This window comes from Macrobrachium rosenbergii, chromosome 9, assembly GCF_040412425.1.
Source record: "Macrobrachium rosenbergii isolate ZJJX-2024 chromosome 9, ASM4041242v1, whole genome shotgun sequence".
Classification (NCBI taxonomy): Eukaryota; Metazoa; Arthropoda; class Malacostraca; order Decapoda; family Palaemonidae; genus Macrobrachium; species Macrobrachium rosenbergii.
Window position 1 is genome coordinate 27,978,592 of NC_089749.1, and position 18,835 is coordinate 27,997,426.

General features: G+C 37.1%; 1 protein-coding gene across 4 annotated transcripts in view; it reads right to left on the minus strand.

Moving 5' to 3' along the window:
* Positions 1-18,835, minus strand: part of bsk (mitogen-activated protein kinase dJNK) — a 493,348-nt gene that overhangs the window by 76,534 nt on the left and 397,979 nt on the right. Inside the window, exon 1 of one of the 4 annotated variants that reach the window (XM_067108800.1) lies at positions 12,650-12,693. The exons of the other annotated variants lie outside the window; for them this stretch is intronic. The gene's annotated coding sequence lies outside the window, so the exon portion shown is untranslated. Of the gene's footprint in view, positions 1-12,649; positions 12,694-18,835 lie in introns of those variants that run through there. 4 annotated transcript variants of the gene reach the window in all.

Below are 18,835 nucleotides of genomic sequence, written 5' to 3' on the forward strand. Positions count from 1 at the left end.
ATATATATATGTATATATATATATATATATATATATATATATATATATATATATATATATATATATATATATATATATATATATATATATATATATAAAAATTTTGAACTTCATGTCTTCGAGGCTACTCCTGGTGTCTTTGATCAAATGAAAGAATTCCCACACAGAGCCAAAATAATTATATAGAAATTCCAACTGAAGATCCTTCATCGTCTGCAAGAATTAGAATCTGCTTTGGATGGTCGAGCTTTATACTAATAACAATACAACAATTTCCATCGTTATTAAAAACTTCCAAGAAATGATTACTTTACATGTTGCTGATATGAACTCTTAGACCTTGCAACCACCAAGAACAAATTTAAAAGTCACAAGAGTTTCTAATTGTTAACGGATATAAATACATACATAATGGAAATTCCTGGAATGTGCATGTTCGTGAGTGGAAAATATTCTTAATCGAATGAAATTACCATTTCCCCCTTCTCTCTCTCTCTCTCTCCGGCCCCCTAATTCAATAACGTGTGTGTGCGCGCGTATCCTAAAAAGAACAGCATACATTTACGAAATAGAAAAAAAGTTCAACTGGAAGAGCAGAAGCGCGCGGACGCACCTTCCCCGTCCGGAAGATGAAAGGCCCACAGGCTAGGATTAATAAAACATGCTGAAGGTCTATGAAGGATGCTTCTCTTCCTGATCTCTCTGACGCGCTCCTAAATTCCCCACATGTCATGTAAATAAGCAGCTGTTGAGTTTTAGATTCAGACTATCCTTCGGGGACTCTCCAAGTCACCAGACTTTCCTCTCGGGGGAATTTCAGGCAGAATTCATCTAACTGTCCAAATTTTCTCCAGCAAATTTGTGGTGAAATTCTTGTTGGCAACACTAGCAATAATACTCGTTCAGTCAACATTTTCTCATATTCGAAGGGAGAAACGAAATTTTATTATTTCACCACGAAAAAAGATGTGCGATACACCTCAAAATGCGCAATAAATGGACCAAAAGTCAGCCATCAAAACATCCTGCTCCAGTCAAAGATAACATTAAACCTATTATCTTTCCCCCATAAATTACTGAAATGCATGAAGTCTCTATAAGAAAACGGGCTTTCAAACAGTACAATTCATTAATTAAATGAAACAAATAAGTATTTATATTAACCTGACAAGATGCCTCGTCACACTCAGAGCAAGCATGGTCATCAAAGTAAATTTAAATGCAGTGAAAAGCACTTAATTTACTATACAACATTGCAAGTTGTTTAGTAGTCAGCCAACATTAACACCTTGACACAAAAAATTTACCGCCTTCATATTCTCCCAAAGTTCCAATTACAATCGAAGTGAAACCTCTACCTCTATGATCTCGGGAGAAAAAGTACAAGCAGTTTTTTTTCAATGTACATATATATGCATATATATATATATATATATATATATATATATATATATATATATATATATATATATATATATATATATATATATATATGTTAGTCCAGTGGTCAAAACCTTTGCGTTACCGGGACAGAAAGAAGAGACCGGATCAATTCCACACCGAGTCAACCTTGAATTGGGGGCGCAATCTGTTAAAACCCCTAAGTGCCTCTCTTGACATGACAAGTGAATTACATACATGGTAGCTAGACGACTGTGACGGGTGGCAATCACGGCGCAGTACTTGGGGGTACAACCTTATCCTAAAAAAAGATTTGCCAGGACAGTGAATGCTAACGTTTCTAATGGGGAGAGGGAAAGGTGTATGGGGAAAGCACATACACACACACACTAAATATACACATATATATATGTATATATATTGCAAGTTTATATATAAACATGTGACAAATATATATACATTGTAAGTATATGTACGTATACACACACGTGCGTGGCTCGTGTGTCAGATAATAACCCGTTTCCTCGAATAAGCAGTTACTCAAAACACATGATAAGTCGCTGTCTCTATCATCCTTAAATTGCAGTATCATTCTCCCCAAAAAAGACTCATCAATATATATATATATATATATATATATATATATATATATATATATATATATATATATATATATTGTATGTGTTTTAGTTTTATAAGCACAAGCCTGCAGACAAAGTCCTTGAAAAATCCAGTAATTTCCAACATAAACACTTTTTATCTTCAACCTGCACTATCTATCGAATCCAATAAAACTCGATGTAGCGAATCCTCTTTGGGGAATCTGTGCAAGAAAATGGTAAATACTCGAAAGATCATAAGGTATTTGAGGCGAATTCCTCACTTGGCACCTCTCGGCCATTATTTCAGGTCAACACCCATCTCCCACATAATAATCTACGCAAGAAATATAGCAAAGAAATAAAATTGATAAGCATGCATGTTTTTAAACTTTAAAATCTAATCCTGCTAAGCCATGAAATGGCCTCCACAGTATGAAGAGGCAAATCCCAAACCCTTAGAGGACCTTCAGATGAAAGCTGATAAGAAAAAATATTCCCATGAGAATACCTTCAGTTATATTTATTCTCCTTTATTTGAATACGAAGATGCATTACACACACACACACACACACACACACACACACACACACACACACACATACATATATATATATATATATATATATATATATATATATATATATATATATATATATATATATATATATAGAGAGAGAGAGAGAGAGAGAGAGAGAGAGAGAGAGAGAGAGAGAGAGAGAGAGAGAGAAATGGCTGCAGTCAGAGCAAGGTGGTTGTTGGCAAGGCCTTTGTCGTCCAAGAGACTGAAGTTGGGCTTCGTTACCTTGCTGCTAAGTTTACTGCTCTTTCTGTTCCTGGTGCTACTCTAAGAACTGTTGAGAGAATTTATGTGAAAATACAGTTACGAAAACCTTTCACGCATCACCACTGTATTACTCCTACAATAACCACGTAACCCAGTAAGGACATAAGAACTACATCAAGTACATCAGACACAACAGCAGGGTAAATGCGGATAAAAACAAACGCCCGCACACACACACACACACACACACATATATATATAAAATTATGCATAACGACAGAGAGAGAGAGAGAGAGAGAGAGAGAGAGAGAGAGAGAGAGAGGACCTACACAAGCACGGGAGAGTGAGGAGGAAAAGCCGGAGTATATCAACGAAAACTGAAGGAGGAGGAGGAGGAGGAGGAGGAGGAGGAGGAGGAGGAGGAGGAGGAGGAGGAGGAGGAGGAGGAGGAGGAGGAGGAGGAGGAGGAGGAGGAGTACCCACCACAAATTTTAGCAGTGACAAGGAACACATTGCCGCAACCTGGGATGGCCAACGAGGATGACACTTCCACGGATGAAGACAAACAAACAGCAGCACATTCCTGAACTGGCGTGCTCAGAATTCCCTGAGGAAAGACGAACTGATCACTGCCCATAAAACTCTGGGGAATGCCGTCCTTTGATAGAGTACATTACCACTGCAACGGGACTGCACATGGTGGAAGGTGGATATAAGGCAGAAGAAAAAATATGGGATTTCAAATAGGTGACCATGTACATATATGTTGATCTGGGACTCTACTCCAGTATAAAAGAAATTAACGTTCTTCCATTTAGGTTAAGTCGTGGAATGAAAACACGTGCATCACTAGATCATTCTCTCAGAACGTTACACTGTAAATTAACTTTCAATATACACAACTCGAAAAATATTGAGTTAAATTATGAAAGGGTAAAAGACATTTGCAAAGATGCCAAATATATAAGAACAAAAACACTTTACTTCTGAACACATAAAGAGACCTTCGGATACACAGTACACACGTTAACATATCCATGAAATGCAAAATACCCAGACGAGTTGGCAAAAGTATTCATCGTATAAGCAAAATCGATACCGACTATTCCTTAATTACCTAGAGTTTTGTCACAAATATATTAACCTTTTTCTAGTCTATAAAATTTACCATAATCTAAGATCAACAGACACAGAAATGCGCCACATTTAAGTATATGCATGACCTTAATAAACCATTTTCAAGTTTATGTTACGTTACTTGGTATCTCTCGGGTTTTCTTTTTCCACGCAAGGCCATTCTATTCTATTCTTGGATTTTTTTCATATGAATTGGAGATTCATAATAATAATCATAATCACAATAATAATTGCCACTGTAAAACAAAGTATCTTCACTCAATACAGATCAATGACACGGGATCGCAGACATCATACTTTTCCTGCATGAACCCTATTGTGGGAGAGGGACAGTTGCTCTCCAGTCGCAGTACCTGAAAGACAGGACAGGTACCTCAGCACTTCAATAAGGTCAACTGCATCCGGCGAAACAACGTCAAGAAGCCTCCACCTAGTGCCAAGCGGAAGAGCTCAAGGTTGGTGGGGGTGAGGGTATCATGCCGATCGGAGACTTCGGGGAGAGACAGAGACAGAGAGAGAGAGAGAGAGAGAGCGGAGAGAAAGCCGAAAAAAAAGCGGAGAGACAAAATGGACACCTCACACAAATTTACAACTGACGATAAACCCGCAGGGAAGGATTTGAAAGAAAGCCGGCACTGAAACAATGCCTTGCTTCTGCTGCTCCAACTTCGCTGCTTGGGAGCTGCAGACCCCTAATCTCCTCTACTGCAGGTCCCGATCCCAACGACGACGCTCGCTCTTACGGCGAAGCAAACAAAGTCAGTCCAGGACTAAGAACTTGTTTACATTATTTACTCAAACATCAAACATGACCTAAAACATTAAAACCGACTTGTACAATTCGGCTCAAATATTCCAGCAATTAGAGAGAGAGAGAGAGAGAGAGAGAGAGAGAGAGAGAGAGAGAGAGAGAGAGAGAGAGAGTGTGTATTTTACCTTCACAGTGAATAAAAACAAAAGGACTTTACGAAAACACCAAGAAACTATGAATTAGTAATTATGAGAAATTTTACATTTTTGAGGCAGCATAAGCACTTGATGGCCCAAAATAACTGCAAAGTAAGCAAAACTATCAAAATGTATCTTTTAATGGTTGCACACATATGAACGCAAACTATAAGACCGAGTTCAGAAAAACTTTTTTTTCGTTTAATCGACAAAACGATTCTCTTTGCAGTGGTATGAATACTTCAGACTTTCTGGATAGCAAAGGGTTCCGTATTCTACACCAGTGTTATTCTTCTACAAAATATTTCTCCAAAGGAAGAGCAGAACAATAAAACAAGACTGGCTTCATTTATATTCCTCCCTGTATGATGTTACAATATCAATGATTTAAGAGATTCCCTAAAGACAATTTCTAAGGACAAATCCTACAGCATGTGCCAAACCAGAAACACGAGTTTATACAAGGGCGTCCCTACTTCTATGTACAATTTCCAGAAACACGAATACAACTACTTCGTATACAACGGCAGAAACGGCCGGATGGTTAAAAACCAAAATTAATACAAGCAATGGAAACTAATATGTGAAGTGGGTGACTGAGCAGCCTGCCATCGCCATTTGGTCAGATGAGCGAACTTTGAAACTTAATAATTGAAACATAAACTACCAAAATTATTTATTCACTCATTTCTATTCCTCCACTGTTGGGAAAAAAGTTCATACAATAACAACAATGGATAGACAACCACATTCATTATTCCAAAGTAATATAATTTTCCCACAATCTGAGAAACGGAGATTCCACAACAATTCCAAAACTATAAACATGACTTGGTATATAAAAATAGGATGACAGGAATGGTCCTTGGCAGGAGTGTTCGCTTCACTGCCTTTGTCATTTATGATATCAATAACCGGAAGACGTCAAAGACAATGAGGTATCATACTATGATTAGTTTTCAAAGAGCATTAAGTGAATGAATTTCGTTTTTCAAAACTTTAGTAAAAAAAAACACAAGAAGGTGCTAATAGTGCTGGTTCTGTTTTAAGAATTTCATTCAAGACATTAATATGGGTCTTGTATGGAATACAACTTGACATGCAGAATTGCCAAGGGAGAGATAATCACATTTCACCAAGCAAAACTGCCCACCCTCACGCAAATACTGAAGACAATCGTTTCTTACAGCGCTGTATTAATCAAACCACATAACATTTATAACAATCATATGAACTTAAACATGACTCTTAACTTTGTTTCTCAAAAGACCCGCATCACCATCTATGTTACTGTTCTTATCGTTAACCCAACAATTTACTCTGGTAGCAAGAAATAAAGACAATTTTACACTAACACAGGGGAATGCACGCGTGCGCACATTTACACACACACACGCACACCGACACACACACAGACTCCGTGTTGCAGCATCCAAGTGGGTCGTTGGGAATGTCTGGGTACAGAGCTGGCGGCGAACTGTCCGTGTGCAGGTGTATAAATATATATATTTGCGTTGAAGTATTTATGAAAGTGACTATATATAAGCTACATAAGGACACAATACAGATATCAGACATTTAGAGGATATTTATGCATGTATATGAATAAAATCAACAAAAACTGAAAAGCATACGCACAAAAAAAAAAAACCATTCCCGAACCAATATGCACAAAGATATAGCTCCATCCACATGAAAAAGTGTGCATACAGTCCAGGTAAATAAATAAATCTTACGCAAATACGATAAATCCAAACTAATCCGACTGAAGCGGGGGGTTGGGGGAGGAGGAAGGAAGGAAGGAGGTGGAGGTGGAGGAGTGATAGTAGGAAGTCGTATTATCGTTTAGTTTAATGACCAATTAAAAGAATATACTAATAAGCAAGGCGAAGATGATATTCAACATCTTGAAGCAATTTAGCGGCAATATGAGTCTTTGAGCTTTGTCAAATGTCCCTTTAGATAATCATAAAATATTGCACCCTATTCACTATTATGTAAAAAATTCAATTAAGCAAATGCCTACAAATCAACTTAGAGTTAAACGATATATTTTAGAGTTTTAACGTGAACTTTTTTTTATTTTACTCCTTTACTGTCAAGTAGCTTTTTGTAGCAGAGTCAGCTATCTGCTACAGCTGCTTATAATTTCCCCAACAGTTATCGAATGTAAAAAAAAAATAAAAAATAATGTCTACAACTTTTCTTTTCTTTTTATTCCATATGAAGTTCATTTTCTTTATAGATATTCTTACTTTGATTACTGAATATGCAGTTAAATCCCATAATAACAAATTTCAGTGTATGTGAGGCAACTAAAAAATTTTATTTTTCTGAACATTTCTCACTTCTTTCATCAAAACAATTCCTTATGGTCTTTTCACTATGAAAGATTCATGAGAGAGAAACAATAGACCGCAACTCAAACAAAGCCGTATTTGTTACCAACAATTTAAGTATTACAAAACAACATGAACTCTTAATACTACTTGCCAAAAGACATCGTCGATATGTGCATCAAACAATAATGTTCGCCGATTCTGAAGGCGTCTTTGTTTTCTCAATAAATAACAAGAATGTACCGGATCTGCACAGTATACCTTTACCAACAAAAGCAGCAATTCATCATGATCAGATGCTACAAACATTTTTGTGCTAATGATGATGGTGCTGATGTTTACTTATACTGTCATTACTATTAATAAGGCACACATTTACAGTATATGGAACCAGCTACAATAAACATCAGCCTCCGCAACAAGTTTAAAACTAAACATTTTACTCCCGTGCGAGACAAAATCACACACAACCAAGAGATGATAGAGATAGCAAAATTCATATGCAGTCAATAATGCGTACACAGAAGCACCGGTAATAATGCCGCTTCTGGTAATAATGCCTAAGCTCTTCCCCATTTCAATCACATTTCGCACACTAGGAAGGTCTTCATCAAGATTACTACCATTCTTCTGGGGGAGAAAAAGCACGTTTTACCCAACTTTTTTTTTATTCAAAATAAAGTTTCCGGGATACTGCTGACATCCACCCAGAGGAATAACAACCCAGCAATAGCAAAACAAAAGATCTGAAGCATAAGGCATCAATATTAACATCTCCATACTCAAGTATTTGTTGCTGAAGTCTTCACATACCACTAATACTGCTGCCTTCAATTCCCTGAAACGAATTTGTCTTTTATCAAATAGTCTACTGCATTTCTAAAAAATCAAGTGTGTGTGTGTGTGTGTGTGTGTGTGTGTGTTTCCCCAAACTTTCTCTGATCTATAACAAACGTAAAATAAACATGCGAAATTAACTGAATTAAACTAAGCCAGACAATTACCAAAATTTAGACAATTATAATCAATTACAACCATCAACCAAGGCTGCAATTTTTTTCATCACCAGAAACAAACATTTTTTATCACGGAAATGGATACAAAGAGAGTCGGGCACTTTACTACACCCCAAAGGAAAAGGGGACAGAGAGAGAGAGAGAGAGAGAGTGGTGCAGAACACGATTAAGGCCGAAGTTACCAGAAGTCTGAGAAAATCCTTCTCAACCGCAGTAAAGGAAAGAATAAAACCTAAAAGAGTGTGACATGACAACAGAGTAAGGGGCCCATGATATTTTTATTAGATGACAGAATAGGCTCTAAGTAATGATGTGCTTAGCCATAATATCAGCATGGGTTAGATAAGAAGTGAATGAACAATCACATATTCATTGTGCTTTGGAATGACGTTGGGAATCCCAAGAAAATAAATACATTTGACCTCGAAACTGAGTCTGTCTATCGAGTATCATTTTCAAGGTTGAGATTACTCGGATTTTTATGGCATAACTACGCATCGTTTTATAGCATACTGTTGTCACACATTCCGTAGAAAAAGCAGCAGCAACAAATTCATCTATGAAAAATCATTCCAATTTATTTCGTACATTGGCTTACTTTATGAAAGGGCATTTATTTTCTGAAAGTAATAGTTATTTGAAAGGAATCATATTCTCCCTACTGAAGTCCCCAGGCCCTTCTGTTCACTCTGTCATAGCATATATGAGAATAAACACATTAAACCACATTTACTTGTGTTAATACATATGTAAGCACAGAAAAATATGCACTCGGAAACATTCGACAAAGGTGAATGATAAGGTGAGTAAAGGAGGTTCGAAGTGCTGCCAATGAGCCTTCTGCTCTTCAATACGGATTCATCCACGATTCATCTGCCAAGATTAGTTTCAAGATATATATATATATATATATATATATATATATATATATATATATATATATATATATATATATATATATATACATATTATATATATATACTGTATATACACACATTATATATATATATATATATATATATATATATATATATATATATATATATATATATATATATATATATATATATATATATACACTGTATATGCACACTCATACAATCAGCATGCAAACCCGAGAAAATGAAAGCGCGCATTCTAAATCTTAGCAAGAGCGTCCGAGAGAGAGAGAGAGAGAGAGAGAGAGAGAGAGAGAGAGAGAGAGAGAGAGAGAGAGAGAGAGAGAGAGAGATTTACAGCAAGGAGCCATCCTTATGATCATCAAGATTATAACAGTGTAAGTGTGCTGGTGCCACCGATGCATCAGATAAGGGGCGCCGAGAAGACGTACGGGTGGGGAGGGTAGCGTGTAGGTGAGACGCTCACGTACACACAAACGCACACAGCGCTGATGAGCATCTACGCCTCCCTGCCTGCTCTTGGTCGCGACAGTGACAGTCTACCTCTACGACAGTGTGCTATTGGCAGCGCTGGTTTATTGTTAGTCTTGCGTGGGCTGCCCAGTCGGCCTCTCCACTTTGCAATTAATACCTGTGACCTGGTTTGACCGCTCGTCAAAACTTAGTAGGTAATCGCTGCTTCAAGATTAACTTACCTCCCGCATCTCGTCAGCTTGCGAACTCGTTTGAAGAATTAATATCAAGGATATAAATCTTTTGCCACGGATGATGATGATGATAACCAGCCAAAGGATATTTATACAACACTTCCTTCCTTCAAGGATGAATGTTACTGCAATTATACCAGTTAATATTAAACAGCAAAAGGTAGCAACAGAAACGATAACAATAATGTAACGGTTACGGTACTAACTCGATTTCTTAGATCAAATCTCACTCGGCTGTCACTGAAGGAAGATGAAATGAAGGAGACGATGTATTACTCAAAAAAAACAACGACTGTTAATTGTGCTCATTACTTCACAAAATAACCAAACAAAGGGAAAAGTTCAAAGGGCAGATTAACGAGGGAAGAAAAATATGAAGCCCTTATGATCACAAGGGAACATGCGACTGAACACCAATCGAAATAACATAGAGCGCTTCGAATTCTAATGACAGTAAGTGTAATATTCACAACCTTTAACTGAACGACAAAAGGAACGGCTCGGAAATCAGGGGAATGAAAATCAGAAATAGCACTGTTCCACAAAAATTGACAATAAGGAAGGTATAAGTGAAATAATGGCACGAGAGGCTAATTTGATAATGGACGATGAGAGAGAGGAGAGGGAAGATGAAACAGCAATTAGCAGGAACAGCACTAGAGAACTGCAACAGCAGACGCAGCAGCAGCAGCAGCAGCAGAGGCAACAAACACTACTACCACAGGTTGGGAGGACCACTAATGCCGCCAGCCAAGTGCCACCGTCTCCTCAAAAGAAACTGACCCACTCGCTGCCCACTTCAGCCAATGGCTCAACAGATGTACGTGTGTGTGTTTGTGTGTACCAATTTCGATTGCCTAGTGCACAAAAACATCAAAAATAATACCCGTCAACTCTTATGGGACTTTACTGGTCTCAAAGCCCATAAATATTTTGTTACTATACAGTATAATAGTACGACGTGAGAATAATAATTCATTACCCTTCAATATAACTGGCAATGCATGAGCTCAAGATCTCACTTGTACACATTACGGCAAGTGAATGAGACACAGAGAGAGAGAGAGAGAGAGAGAGAGAGAGAGAGAGAGAGAGAATGTTCACTCTTAACACTAATCATTCTCTATGAAAGGAGCATGGAACAATCATGCCTTATTTAGCGCCCAGACATTTTACCTGGGATAACCAAGACTGGCAACTTCCAGGCCCAATTTTGCACCGTTGCTAAGCACCAGCAATATTACAGGGTATATCCTGCTGGGTATCAAGAAGATCCATTGCCTGCTGTTATATTACCCCAATTTTTTAAACTAGACCTAGCAGTTTTTAAAAGCTTACAACGCTAAGAACAAAAGTTAAACCCTTTCAGTACCACACATGAAAAAAATACATTTAAGCAAAGAACAATGATTGTAGTTTTTGTAAGTACTCATCTATCAACATTATTATTAAGCGACTGAAACCAGGCAGGGATGTTTAGTGTAAACAAATTCCTTCGGGGCAACATAATACCATATTATCTTATCAGATATAGAGCTATCAGACAGATTTAGAATAAATATGATCAAAATATCATTATCAGCCGACCTTCAAAGGTTCGACATCATTCTAAATGAAACGTCTTGCTACACCAACCAAATCGCTAATGAAATAACGAACCGAACGTAGCAACCTCCAGAGATAAATCAGGAAAGAGAGAAACGGATGAGGGAAGAGGGGAGGAATGGTAGGTAAAAATGAATGTGGAAAGGATGAGAAGTCAAAAGAGGAGGAGAGCTAAAAGGAGAGGGAGGTAGCCAAGAGGAAGAAGCCTCATTGGAACATGAGATGACTTCGTTGCACATATAAATGATGATGATAAGAATGAGGATGATGATGACAGCAGCCCAATAATAACCTTCTGTTCGCTTATTATCTCCCTCTGTTCCACAACCGTCACTTTTTAATGAGTGGTCCTTCAACATTTCTCCACACACACACACGGATCATTTTATTTATGAAAGAGCTGACCAACTAGAGAAAGCTGCTTGGTGGGTGATGGGAAGGGTGCTATTTGGTGCCCCACTTTAGTGTATATTGAGCTGATGATATCATAAATAGACAGGTATTTAAGAGAGAGAGAGAGAGAGAGAGAGAGAGAGAGAGAGAGAGAGAGAGAGAGAGAGAGAGAGAGAGTCCACGCACTGTGCTCTTGGAAATATACTAAGAGGACAGGAGTCGATTCAATTCACTGTCTTGGCTCTCTCTCTCTCTCTCTCTCTCTCTCTCTCTCTCTCTCTCTCTCTCTCTCTCTCTCTCTCTCAATACTCTTTGCACTGTTTCCCAATTGCTAGCTGGTCTGAGCTATAAATATTCAGAATCGATGATTCCCTATTACTGCTAACAACCACTGCAGAAATAATCATCAGAAATAACGGAACACCAAGTAAACATAAAACAAGAAACATATACAAAGGGATAATCGAGCGTATTTCATAACCCCAGTTATCCTAAAATGATGACAGCATAAAGGAAAATAATACCATTATGCTGTACATGACATTTCTTTTTCTACACTCATTTTCCTTCAAAACTCCTTCCGAGCACTGAAACAGCTGGGAAGCGCAAGCGCAAGCACATGACACTTTAATTTCAAGCAGGTGTGAAAGCAATATACGCTCTACGATTACAGAGCCATTATTGTACAAGAGATACTTCTACCATCAATGAACTAAATCATATCCAACTTCCGACGGTGAAATAAAAGAAGGAAAAAACAAAGAGGTGGTATGAATGTTCTCAAACATACAGATTATCTTTAAAAGCCTCGTCTCACCTGGTTACTGCCACCTGTCGCAACAAAACTCCAGCTTAACATACCTGCAAAAAGAGAGAAATCAATCATTAAAGGGAAGTTCATAAATATATGTACAATGAAAACATGAAAACATTATTTTTCCTGAAGTAAAATAAATACATAAAACAAATAAATAACTTTATAAAGACTGAAAAACAGTGTGTTTCTGTGGAGAATGGTCAATAAAATATCTATCTATCTATCTATTTATATATATGTATATATATTTATACAGTATATATATATATATATATATATATATATATATATATATATATATATATATATATATATATATATATATATATATATGTATATATATATGTATATATATATATATATATATATATATATATATATATATATATATATATATATATATATAATATAAAGATTATAAAATATCCTTATTCTTTCTAAATTGACACAGTTAGCTCCTTTGGACATGGCATAGTTATGGTCGTCATAATCATATCCATTATTCGTCCTAAAATGGCATCATTCATTTCCAGAATAGTCTTGGACTGACTGAAGTCACAAAAAGCCCCGCCACTGTTTGCCTTGTTTAGTTACCTTGTTGAAAGACACGTGGTGTAAAAATCATTCAAAATTAAGCGGTTCTAAGAAAACCAAACCAGTCGACTACAAATAAATTAAAATTGCGGGAAATGGAATAATCTGCAATATCAAAATAATGGATATTAATAATTTACATGCGTAGTCGATATACTTTGGTCGCCGGTGTTCCGAAATCACAAGAAAAATCTTAGAATACATCTTTCCCGATGCTTTTGGAAATCCGCTCGAGCGGTTTCTTGCTCGTTTACAATACTTCAAAGTAAGTGTAAGATGAGAGACGAAAATCAGAAAAATGAATTCACTTGAATTACATCACTTAATTCCAAATGAGAAAAAATTACACATTCGGGGCAATAGCTTTCTACTAGTAACTGATAAGGAAAAAACACCAAAGAGATAGTAATTTCCTGTCGCAATGGTGAACATTTAATACTTGTATTAAAGCTTTATGATGGCCTAGACAGAAATCTAAACTGTCGGCGCACTGCTGCAATTAAAAGTCCCTTCTCATGTGAATTACTGAATCACTGTTCATCTTCACAGAGGTACATTTAGATAAACATAGTTAAAACGTTCTAGTTGAAAGTAAATTACGGAATTAAATAAAAATAGAACTGCATCATTTAAGTAAACCATAAACTGGAGGGCAGAACTTAAGTTTCGGGGTATTGAAGATCCCAAGGGCCATTCCTGGGTCACAGCAAACAGTATGGATGCAGATTCGATGGTTCTGACAATGGGCTGACACCAAGCATAACGTCCCCGAACGAATTTGGGAAAAAATAATACAAGCATTTAATAATGTTTCTTCTCTTTATCTGGAAAACCAAACAATATGCAAATTGATTATTAAAACGTCAGAGTAACAAGGAGGACAAAAGACGTTTTTTCTGCAAAAACTGAAAATAACCCTCCGAAGAATGCTGTAAGACAATGGTCTACGGTGAACAACAGCCACTTTTCACGGGCTCCTTTTGTGTGTGTGTGTGTGTGTGTGTGTGTGTGTGTGTGTGTGTGTGAGAGAGAGAGAGAGAGAGAGAGAGAGAGAGAGAGAGAGAGAGAGAGAGATGGTGTCACGTCAACCAAGGTCATCGACGGACACCCGCTTCTCTCTGTCTCTCTCACTCACTCTCTCTCTCTCTCTCTCTCTCTCTCTCTCTCTCTCAAATGCAATAAATATATTATATATATATATATATATATATATATATATATATATATATATATATATATATATATATATATATATATATATATATATATATATAAGTGTGCGCTCGCGTGCGTTCGAAGAACAGGAAGAGTAAAAGAAGAGGTTCGTACATAAAAACAAAAACTACAGTACTGAGCACCCACACAGCTCGACTAAGTAATTCTTGAGGCTATTTATAGAAGGAGCCCATATTGATTGCCGACTCTCATCTACCTGTTAAGGGGACCCACACAGCATAATGCTACAATAGAAGCACTGCTACCTGCAACGTCCTCGTTGATCACAACGTGTTACTGTGTACTGAACAAAATAAATCACGTACGAAAGTATAATTCATAGCTAATTTATCCATTCGAATATATTTCCAAAACCCCTGCTTCATGAAATGACACAAGGGAATCTTTCGGCTATGTTAAATATGCTGCTATAAAAAGACACTGAAAATGATCAGCCGAAGTAGGTGTGCTTCGGTCTTGAGAGGAATACCATATGAAGGTCACACATATATGCGTAACACATGAAATAATCCATTTTTGTGACGTGACAGAAAATATCCGGCAAAAATGTCAGGAAACAAGGATAAGCCAGAATGAAAGCAATAGCTAACATAACGAGCGATGAATAATGATGGAAATGTCTTCTGGAAGATTTCGGCCTAAAGAGGTGGGAAAAGAAGTGAAGCAAATTTCTCCTTTTCGATCACAGTAATTCATCCGTGCCTCATTCCTCCCAGCCCTCTATTCATTAGATAGATCGTCCTAAAATGTAGAACCTGTCACTCTTTGTGGCTATCATCTATTCTCGTTATGCCGTCAATTTTATACATATATGGGTACATGTATATATGTGTGTATATATATATATATATATATATATATATATATATATATATATATATATATATATATATATATATATATATATATATATATATATATATATATATATAGGATAATTTGTGAATCTGTTTGTAGAAATGTACAGACTTTAACTGTTATCCTAGTTACTATTAAATTAACACTAGTGTAAAACAGAACAAAATGTTTCCATAAACTCGTGAGAGGGTTTAACTAGTGCGCGGACGTGCAAATGAAAGCGTCGGTTAAATATCTTTCATCTTGACGAAATATTTTTCAACTGCAGAGGATTACACACTTTGGAAATGGGAACAAACTTTCATTCCAACTGAGAAATCCTGAAGCCAAAAGGATTACACAGGGCCTACAACGCTAACAAAGTATTAAATAAGTATAAAAATAAAAACAAATTAAAGGCTGTTGGAGATATGGGAATGAAGTGCATTTAACGCCAAAATTATTTAACAAATTAACATTAACACTACTGCACAAGATAAAACTCCCCCAAAAATACAATACCGAGTAAGCACTTCTCCGATGGCGAGTGAAAAAGCACAACTCCTTGGCCAAACCCTGCCGTCTCAAGCCGCTTATGACACGGCCCGCACAAAGCCGCAAGGAAACTGAGTGCGACTCAATGAATGAATCATCTCTACCCTTTTACTACTCGGCAACACGACCTCTAAAAGCCACAACACGTGTTCAGCGAACATCCCCAGAACCTCTACTGAGAGGGATAGACACTTGCGACCACAGGTGCAACGCGTCCTTGGGAGACATGCATGACGTCACAAAAACGTGTAACGAATGACTCACTGACTGAGTAACCTCTTCTCCGAAACACCTGCCTTTGCCATGTTGAATGGACACCTGTTTCACCCGGGGAAATTGCCTCCTCACGTGATAGGTGAAATACTCTATACTTCCTGTCTGCTCGAACCAATATGATGTTTCCCTTTGGATCAATTTATATATCACCTTCAGCAAGCTGGAAGTTAATTCTTTCGGTGGCAATGACGGTACACAAAATGAGTATAGTTTTTAAGTCAAGTTCTCATTGAGAGTTACAACGCAAGCCAGCAATGGATACGTCTAAAAAGAAATCTTGTCGAAAGCTACACGTTCACACATGCTTCCAGCTCTAGTGTCATAAGAATACTCCATATTTATGCACACCTCCTTCTGTATTTCCAACGGAATTGTTTATTTTTCACCGCTATTTTCGTCAAACGCGATTCACATTCGAGAATTCCTCACACCTATGCAAATTAAGTACTTGGAACTGAGAAAACAATACAGTCACCGTTACCCTTTATTATTTCAAGTGAAGCTTTATCAGTAACACTCTCACGTTCGACTGTAGCTCGTTTCAACTCATCCTATCGAGTCACTCATGAACTGCTTGACTACATTTCCCACCAGCTGTCAGACACAACAAGTATGACAAGCTTCACATCATCAGCGGTGCAGTTTGTAAATTAACAGAGAGACAGTCACCCACTCTGTAAGTACTTCATCTCTGCAGCTTAACATTCGGAAAAAACTTCCCTCATCACTGGGTAGCTAATTTCATAATCTATCGCTCTCTCTCTCTCTCTCTCTCTATGATACTCCTGAACTAATTAGTAATCTTTGGCAATCTGTTGCCATATCAGAATCATGGCACCGGTACATCTCGAAAGCTCAATGTTCCGTATTTGTCTATGAATGAATGCAAGTACTTATAGCAGTCTTTGAGAGCATTCAAGGAATACAGACTCGTGTGTCTCTTTGACCACGTTTTATTCTGTATGCATTCGAGGTCATTTACTATGTTCTGCAAATACACCTTTGTACGTTAGATGCTTGTGTGTGGAGGAGTATCTTAATGAGAGAGAGAGAGAGAGAGATTATACATTCACAGAACAGAGCCGCTGGGATGAAGATGAATAGTGGTTGTGCGGTGTCGCATAGCAAAGTATAGCATTACTATACTTCTCTTCATGACAGCGATTGGAATTTCCGTTCGAGAGCGAGAGAGGAACGGTGTGGGGGTGGGGGGTGTCTGTGTGAGTGTTTGGGGGCGGAGAGGGGGGGTTACAAAAATGACTCACCGGAAGAACACCTTTTCGAGTTTGTGAATGACTCATTCACATACTCATCTCTTAGTAAGCAACTGTGTGATGTGAGTTGCCAATTTTTTCAGTTTTCTGTAAAAGAAAACTACTGAGATGCTTTTTGTCTGTCCGTCCGCCCTCAGATCTTAAAAACTACCGAGGCTAGAGGGCTGCAAATTGGTATGTTGATCATCCACCCTCCAACAATCAAACATACCAAATTGCAGCCCTCTTGCCTCAGTAGTTTTTATTTTATTTCAGGTTAAAGTTAGCCATGATCGTGCGTCTGGCACCGCTATAGGTGCCAACAACACAGGCCACAAATGGGCCACAGCTGAGAGATTCATGGGCCGTGGCTGAGAGTTTCATACAGCATTCATTATACGCTGTACAGAAAACTCGATTGTACCGAGGAAACTTCGGCGCATTTTATACTTATTTTTACTAGTATTGGAACTTCACAAACAAGTAGCAATGCTATACAGAAACATTACATTGATCTAAAATCAATATTTCACCAAGTATCTTATCACAAATGAGCGCACACTTATTTTTTGTGAACAAAGGGGACATTTTTATTTTCTCACCTTCAGTATTTTTTTCAAGGAACAGAGTTTGTAGATATATATATATATATATATATATATATATATATATATATATATATATATATATATATATATATATATATATATATATATATATATATATATATATATATATATATATATATCCACAAAGAGCCTGTGGATGACGAATATAACATTTCACACGGATACCAAGACGGTGAGAACAAGAATTTCGAACTGTATCATGATGTCATCTTTAAGATATTGGTGACAAGTCTCTATCTAAACTCAACTTCTTGCAACAAACCAGTCACACAAACAAGCGGGCTGTACAAAAGAAACTGTTCATCACGTAGACATTTTTTTTCTAGGATCATCTAGGAAAGAACTGCACAAGAGTTGCACAATGTAAGTGTATCAAGCGATTCAAGTGAGGTTTTAGTCATGTATCCCGTACTGACAGATTAAGGTTTCCTTACTCACTCACTTAGAAACATGAACTTGAGCGCCGGTATTTTTAAGTGTTACATATTGCTGAAAGGTTTTATTCCTGGCCCTTTAAAATTAAAATAATCTGTTAAATAACTTATATGCTGCTGACTGTTACCTTACTATTCCGGTAACAGCATTTTCCACCACGTATCTTTAAGAATGTCCTGTGGGTACCTGGGCAGTTTTTTGCCTTTTACAATTATCTGGGGCCTCATATTGCTTTCCTACGTAAGCTGTACTTTCAAAATTATTCAGTAGTGTGAACATGACTTAATCATATATATAGTCGAAAGTCTTGGTCTACCCGTCGTCTTCATTCTCATGACAGAATATATATATATATATATATATATATATAT